The 8,478-nt window shown below is 42.2% G+C and overlaps 1 protein-coding gene across 2 annotated transcripts in view; it reads left to right on the forward strand.

Annotated features, from left to right (window-relative positions):
- Nucleotides 1-4,030: 4,030 nt before the first annotated feature.
- Nucleotides 4,031-8,478, forward strand: part of TRIM2 (tripartite motif containing 2) — a 175,732-nt gene continuing 171,284 nt past the window's right edge. The window contains exon 1 of one of the 2 annotated variants that reach the window (XM_019521664.1): nt 4,031-4,173. The gene's annotated coding sequence lies outside the window, so the exon portion shown is untranslated. Of the gene's footprint in view, nt 4,174-4,572; nt 4,700-8,478 lie in introns of those variants that run through there. The other variant, XM_019521666.1, reaches the window with a different exon arrangement.

Consider the following 8,478-nt stretch of genomic DNA (forward strand, 5'->3'; position numbering starts at 1 on the left):
GTTTGAGGGAGTCCAGAGGAGAGCCACATGCATGATCAGAGGGCAGGAGAACAGGCCTTATGATGAGAGGCTGAGAGCTATGGGACTCTTTAGCCTGGAAAGGGGGTACATGGTGGCTACCTATAAGTATATACGGGGCGTACATCAGGATCTGGGGGAACATCTGTTCACCAGAGTGCCCCAAGGGATGACAAGGTCAAATGGTCACAAACTCCTCCAAGACCGTTTCAGGCTGGACATAAGGAAGACCTTCTTTACTGTCCGAGCCCCCAAGGCCTGGAACAGACTGCCACCAGAGGTGGTGCAAGCACCTACTCTGGACTTGTTTAAGAGACATTTGGATGTTTATCTTGCTGCGATCCTTTGACCCCAGCTGACTTCCTGCCCCTGGGGCAGGGGGCTGGACTCGATGATCTTCCAAGGTCCCTTCCAGACCTAATGTCTATGAAATCTATCAAAGTGGCCACTAGGAGGCATTGCGGCTTCCCTGGAGCCCTGCCCTGCCACAGGTGCCCAGCAGTTGAGTACCTATTTCATGCTTAAGTCCCATTAGGATTAAAAAATGAGGCATTGCTCTGCTTATCTCATGTGGAGTGCCTGATCTGGCAGGCATTCCCAGAGCCCAGATACTAGATCAGGCCTTGAACCAAACGAGTTCAGAGGTTATAGTCCTCACCCGGGAAGGGAGAGAACTGAGTTCTGATCAATGCTTCCATGAATATTTAAATAATTTTAAATTAAGTATTCATTGCAGCTGAGTTGGCTACCCAGGTTTTCTTTCCCTCCCCAGAGAGTGCCTTAATCACATGCCTATAGGATCATGCTCATTCTCACTCTCTCTCTTTCACCCAATTAATATTTAATTATTCTTTATAAAGTAGGATAGATGCAGGAGGTTGGATTGGGAAAGTGCTGCCCTAGAATACCTTGGAGCCTAGTGCCTAAGGCAGTCTCATGGGAGATTAGTTTCAAACCCCCTCAAACAGAAGAGGGACTTGAACAGAGGTCTCCCATATTCTGTGAGAGAGGTCTAACCATTGAGGGAAGTCACTGCTGCCGCCTCCTCTTTGGCTGTCTGTTGTGTGAAAGGGTAGGCATAGGTCCCTAACTCCAGAAAAATGTCTAGATGGAGTTAGTTATTCTGCAACCCAGAGTAAAATGTCTTAGTCCTGGACAGAAGTGTGACTGTCTTGGAGATGGGGGAAGCTTCAAAGCCATTTCTGCCTGCTCCATCCAGGCTGCTTCAGGGCTGGGCTTACCTGGGAACTGCAACAGCAACAGCAGTGATGGATGGGGAGATTCCCCCTCCCTGCACCACTGCACCTCCTTTGGACCTGCCTGTCTCTGTTCAGTATTTGCTGTTGGATAGCTTGGAAAGCTTCATGTTCAGTGTTCTGTTTTTTGTGAATCCCATTTTTAGGCACGTAATCTTCCCCATATATTTTATACAGAGCCTAGATGCATAACTCAGGCCTGTGGATTTCACTAGCTTGCAAAACACCTTAAAGTAAAGCATGTGCCTAAGTCCTCTTGTGTACCTATCCCTCAATCTGTATACTGATAAGACTGTTACACTGGGTTTTCTTTTACACTTTGCTGCTACCGTGCAGTAGCATTGCCAGGCATTAAGTGTGGTGCAACACTACTGCGCAGTAGCGTTGGAAAAAAAACATGCGGTGAAGGTACTGCACGCTAACACTGGTGACTGCACAGTCATTTAGTATTTACTTATGCAAGTACTAAATGACTGCACAGTAACAACTGTGTAGTCCGCCACTCATGTAGACGCGGCCTGTGTGAACCTGCAGCAAATGTAAGTCCTTCTTGGTTGCTCTAACTTTCCTTTGTTTTCTCCTCCACTATACTCTTGTCCAATCAGAAACCGTATCTAGCTGAAGGTACCAAGCGTAGGACTCTCCAGATGGGCACGGAGAAAGTAGAAGGAAAGGGATTTAGGTGTCACAATAATCAGGGTTGTGATGATTATTTTTTAGGCTTTAGGCCATTTAGTGGAAACCACAGCCATTAGTTAGGCTTCTGGCCCTTTATTTTACGTATGGGGAAGGTTTGGCATGAAGGGTGGCAGACAGACAGCTTTGGTGGAGGAATTCCACTCTTGAACTAATTGTCCGTAACGTGAGGAGAGTTGAGGCAGAGTTGGTACAAGTGTCTACAGCAGTACTCTCCCAACCTACCCAGGATGGACCATCTCTAGAGGCAACCAGTAATCCAGCCTTCTTAACCGGTGAGGTACTAACTGCAGAGTGCTTCATAACATGCATCCCTGTCTATTAGAAACCCAGCTAAGAACACAAAGTAATTTCACACCGGTCACTGAGCATCTATTGCTTGGTTACTGCTTTATGTCATTACTTACCTGGCTTGATTTTTGAACTACTGATTCAGAAGTAAAAAACCTCCAAAACCCAAATCTTTCCATTTCCCAAAAGCATTGTTTTATAATCTGATTAGATCCTCTCTCCTCACTGTGTATTCAGACAAGGTAATCTCTTCTGAGTTCCTTGAAAGGGATGAAAGTGGAGCACACACTAATGTGTCTGCATTGCTCATGCCCCACTATGTACCATGCCTTGTTGACTCGGACAGTTTCTTTCAGGCACTTCAGCACATTTAAAAATTTCATTTTACCTTATTTCACAGCATATACAGATATTTCAATGATGAAATCCCTTTCCCCCTATTATATCTAGATCTGTTATTAAATAAACTGTTGATTGGTGCTGGCATTATCAATACTGGTAATAAATAAAACATGCTAGCATACTGATAGCTGCTATAACAAACAGTACGGTTAACAGCAAAATACATGACTTTTCACCTTTATCATGTAAAAATCCTAACAATGTGCCTAATTTATTTTGATTTAGAAATTGCTTTGCCTTAGTGTGATGCTGTGGGAGTGTCCATTACATTGTAATCTTAATATGTTTTTTTTTTAATCCTACATTCATATTGTAATTTGTCACGTGACTGTATTTCTTGACCTCCCCAAATCACAACTGGCTCTAATTTTATCACTGGAATTTCAATATTTAATTTATTTAACAAGCAAATGACAATCTAGGCCATATACATTATGTAAGGTTGCCATAGCAACAGATTCTCGGAGGGGAAAACTGGCTGGCTGTAGTTTCCACAGAAACCACTCCCTGCTGAGACAGGTGCCTTGAAGGGAAGGGAAGGGAATATAAATGAGATGCAGAAAGAGAGAGAGAGAGGGGTGGGGGGGCAAAAAGAAACAGATGTCATATGATCTCTGCGGCATCCATACGTTGCATCAGGATTTTTTTTTTTTGGCTTGTAGGTTTTAGTGGTAAAACCAGCACCATTTCACTGTTCTCTCATCACGTAAACTCTGATTGCTGCTTCCTCACATGGAGCTGGTTTTGTTGCTTGAGATTTGGAAATGCTCCACCTCAGCAGCGAACTGAAACCGAACACATCAGATATTAAGGTCCAGTGCTTTAAGAATCACTTTGCATGGGAACATTTCAATGGTAAATGAGAATCTTTTTTTTTTTTTTTTTGGTCACAAATTCAGCAAAGCAGGACAGGGAAACATTTACTTTTACGATGTAGAAAGTGCAGGGGGGCAGGAATAATTTTCAGTTGATTGGGGGGTTGTGTTCATACAATTTAAGGAATATCTAGGGTGAAAGATCAGGTAGCAGTAAAAAAGACAAGGAACTCCACTGTCAAGATTTAGGTACTAGAGGAAAAAATGAGTGATTATAGTTTTAATATCACTGTGACACTTACTAACGTTTCCAAGATTTTTTTTTTGCACAGCTTTTTCATCAAATACCAGTGATTTATTTATTTTTTCTTCGAAGACAACAATACTGTGACATTCCTGCAAAGCTTAGTGCAGCCATAACTGCAGATTAACAGGCTGGCTCCTTCATCTTCATCCTGTCATCTCTCTGCCTCTTTATGGGGGAAAGAGGCTGACATGGTTATTAAATCTGGCAGCTGTGTTACACGCACATGGGAAGCAAGTAGAGCAGAGCATATAGAAAATGAGTAGCTTTCAGATAACAGCCGCCTTTTCACTGCTACCAAGCCTGAAAGGCAGTCTAAAAAGCTCTTTCTCTTCTTTGTAATCATCAGTCACTGGATCAGTGCACAAATATCGCAAACACAATTGCAAATGTAAGTATTCCTGGCCTCTGCGCTGCTTTCAGATTGCTAATTAAGGTTTCTACCTCTGTTGTTCCGGCTGAAAAAGCAGAGAGATGAAAGCCAAAAACATCCCAACTGAGTACTGCGATTGCTTTTAATGGAAGAGCTAGAGATAAAAAAGGATCCTTGGTAGCTTTGTGGAGCAAATAGGTTACCGTTGTGCTGGCTGATTTTTGGATTGTGTGTGCTGCTTCATTTGTGAAGGGAAATGCCAGGCATCTGCTGGAAATGATGGTTGTTTTTCTGCTTGGATTACATAGCCTTAGTTGTGCAGTTAGAATAGTACCCAAGCAATATGAGACTGCTTGTAAGCACAAAGGAGAGAAATTTGTTGTGGAGGTTTTCATCTGGACTACTCTTTTAAAAAAAAAAAATCTAAAGCCAGGTTCCTATTGTCTTATTGAGTCAGCAGTGCCATATTACAGATGAAAACCCAAACTGTCATCATAAGGGGCACTAAATCTGCATCTGAACTGATAACAATGAAAATAGTACGGTGAGCCATGCATGTTTTTCACCTGTCTTGTACTCGGTGTACTTGAAAAGGATCTTTGTTTGTAGGAGGCAGGAGTGCTGAATAATATGGTGGTTGAGAAGCAGTGGAATTGCAGGTTTCCCAGCGCTGCAGACAGATACAGTAAACAAGAGCGCAGGCTTTTGTTGGCTAGAGCTGTGCCAATTGAGTCGGAGGATCAAAGAGATGCACCTTAGTTTACATTCTCCTATCTGAGTCAAGGCTTCTGTAGTGTGGTTATCCTATTGTTTTGAATGTCAGTTTATAGCTGGGGAGCTCTGATTACATTATGAATGAAACCTGCATGTTGGAAACAGTCCACAACTCGGATCACGTACATGTTTCAGATAATTGCATAAGAAATGCCTGTCATGTCCAATTTGTTTGAGTTATGATGTCAGGTTTCTTTATTATTTTACAGGAATTGTTGTTTTCTGGGGACTGTCATGATACTGTAAACCATGACAATATGTCACTACCAGAAATCATATGAACAGGTGACCAGCACAAAGTGACTAGGATTCCAGCAGCTTTTGTATCATGCGGGTTTTTTGTACTGCAGAGTTTGGGCCAAGTGTACCCGTGATGTAAAACCAGTGATGTCACTGTTATACTTGAGATGTATTTGGCCCATATGTTGTTTAGGGGGGTTTGCTTCTGCAGAAATACAAGCCTGAGTTTCTTCCCATATGTATGCCTATTCATTGCAGCTATTAACATTAGTTTGAGGGCTTCTGTTCTTTTTCTGTATACCTCCCTCCTGCTCAGAGAGCTACAAATTGGCACTATCCATGGAAATGGTCATTTTTATGACATTTGTTAGGGTTAAGCTTCCCACGGGTGATTGGCAGTGAGCCAATTGCTGAGACAAGCGGTGACTTTTGAGGACAATGTCCTTCACAAAAATGTGAAAATATTAAAATGGCAGGCATCAAGTGTTGTGTGGGCAGGGAAACATCAGCAGGGGAAGGCACTCAACTAAAGGAAGTTAATCCAGTGTTTGGATGGATTAAGTGCTGAAAGCCTCAAAAGTAAGCCCCTGGAATGCAGAGAAATGATCTTTAAATGTACTGAATCCATTCAATTCATCTGGGAGGATTTGGGACAGGGATTAAAAATCTGAAAGAATTTTAAAAAATCTATTCAGAACATAAAAACATAAACATCTATTTAGGACATAAAAACCTAAAACATTAAAAAGAAAAACTTTTAGCCCTGTCAGCTGTACTTCACATGTACCAGATTTCCTCTGAAATCCTTCATCCCTGCTGCAATTTGATCCTGATAGAGGCTAAAGAGTTCAGTGATGCATAGCTGTGCAGTGAAATTTTGAAAACATGTGCAGTGACTTTTCAGGCGGATGCTCAGTGAATATTAAACAACCTCCTGGTGCTGCCACCCAGGGACAGAGCCTCATTTCCTATTATTTGTATTGACGCTTTTGACCTTTGTGTGAAGGCACTGGAGTTTAAACATAATTGTGTCAGCTAATGTGGCAGCCTCTGTAAAGATAATTCCTCCCCCCTCCAATTAAACTACTGTGCATAAGCATACCTTCTAACAGAGAAGGCATCAACAGAACTTACGCACCCGGTTTCACTTTTGTTCTTTCTGTCAAATGTTTTGGCTATTCTCTGTCTTTTATGGTATGAAAAACTAGATAGTCTTTGGGGCTGACCTAGGGACTAGCTTAATCCTTTAAGGTTGACCTCACTAGAGTGGAACAGGGTATGCAAATCTAATGTTAACATGTATGATGGGAAGGAATTACATTGATTGTGGAATTTCTAGTCTTCTCTGTTCTAAGTGCAGGGAATATTGCCAATATGGGTAAATGCCAAAAACATCAAGATTTTAATAGTACAAATTCTGTAATCCTCTTTAATAGTGCAAACTCTATAATCCTCTTCATTAACATACACCAAACAGTGAAGATGTAATAGTTTTCTCCAGTGTTTCTGCCTCTTTTTCCCTGGAGTGGGGGGCCCTGCCTCCTCTTCAGATAGCTTTCCCCACAGAGAAAATGACATTCTGATTTTCTTAGCTTCCAATAGGCCCTAGCACTAGAACAATCCCTGTTTTCTCTTTCACCAACTGAAAACCTCAAGTTGCTTCCACTCTTGGTTTTACTGTCAGTGTAGAAGGGCTTTGGTCACCCTGAGTATGTCTGTCCGGCCACTGTGCCACCCCCAGGTGTACTACCATGAAGCATGTGCCACTCTCTCACTCCTGCTCCATACATACCAACCCTCAAAAAAGGAAGCAGCGTACCTTTCTTGTGGCAGAATCATAGGCATGGTTTTAGGCGTGCTTATTATCTTATGCTCAGTGCTGCTCCCAGGTGGTTGCATGACCTTATTTCCAGGATTTGAGAGTAAATCAGTAGGATGTGCTTCAAGAGTGCTCTGGGGCACAGCAGGGAGGCAGTGTAGGTATGTTGGTTTTTCCAGAGGCATAGGGAGCTCTTTCAGCACCCAGGGCACAACAGGGGAGGGGGTTATGCTGACCACTGGAAAGTATGGGAGAGCAAGCGGGGCCTAATGGGCATCTCCTCTGGCAGTAGCTGCTTGTGTTGTTCAAGACAGCTTCAAGCTGTGCTGCCAAGAAGAAACAGGCAGCAGTGCCGGTTCCTTGGTGTTTCATTCTTCCCCCCTCCAGCCCCCAAGTGCAGGAGTGTGCCTCCAATGGCAAAGCCTCCTAGCATCATTCGAGCCTCCCCAACCCTTCATATACACTGCTGGGTGCTGGGTTGTGCCTACCCAAGCTCCTGTGGCCAGGAAAGGGCACCACAGAACTGCACAAAAGGTAGCGAAGACTCATCTAACTCAGTGCTCTGCTCCCCCTACCCTAGTTACACTAATGGTTTCCTTTCTCCTCAGTTATTTATATATTGCTCCCTCTCCCTCCTAATTCCCACTAAAAGGAAACAAGACGGTTCAGAACAATATTCCATAAATACTCTGCAACATTTTTTAACAAATATTCTTGAGGCTTGTTTGCCCATTCTGCGTTGTCTTTTCATGAGCATTTTTTGTGATTTGAGTTTTATTTGCTTTTGAACCAGAAACCTGACTGGAAGGATGCAATTATGCTCATGTAATCAGGAAACGGAAACAAAACCATAGGAGAAATCATAGCTAGACAACACAGTTCAGATTCAGCTTTTGACTTTCAAACAGCAACCCAGAGGGTAAACAAAATATATGACATTTTCACTGAATAATTTTGAATAACAAATCACAGTCTCTTTGTAGATATTTCATGAACAGGATACTTGGCAAAATTATTGAATAAAATATTATCTTATTGAATTAAATAAGTATTCATTCATTAATCACTGATTAAATTGTCCTGAGCTGGGGCATTGCGTAATGTAGCCAAAGCCTGAGTGATGCTACACTGTCAAAGTATATGATACGGTAGGGTCTGTTTTTAAGCAAATGTGAGAGAGTCATTAAATTTGGCCTGAAATGTTAACTGTTGTACTAGGTGCAATCACTTCATTCTCCATCACTATTATTATAATTAGTGTTGTTTTTTAATTTTATTATCACAGTATGTTGGTGGCTCAGTCCTTAGTCATGACTTGTCATCTTTGGTCCTATATAGAACAAAAAGATGGTTCTTGCCCCAAACTGCAGGGAACAGAGCAGTGATTATGTTAAATAGCTGTAATTAAAACTGTCAAAACACCCATCAATTTTCTATTTGTTTTTTATCAATGGGTGCATCCATACACGCAGGCACATGTGCTTGCAGCA

Source organism: Gavialis gangeticus, unplaced genomic scaffold (genome assembly GCF_001723915.1).
Source record: "Gavialis gangeticus isolate Ggan-Ray unplaced genomic scaffold, GavGan_comp1, whole genome shotgun sequence".
In the NCBI taxonomy this organism is placed as follows: domain Eukaryota; kingdom Metazoa; phylum Chordata; order Crocodylia; family Gavialidae; genus Gavialis; species Gavialis gangeticus.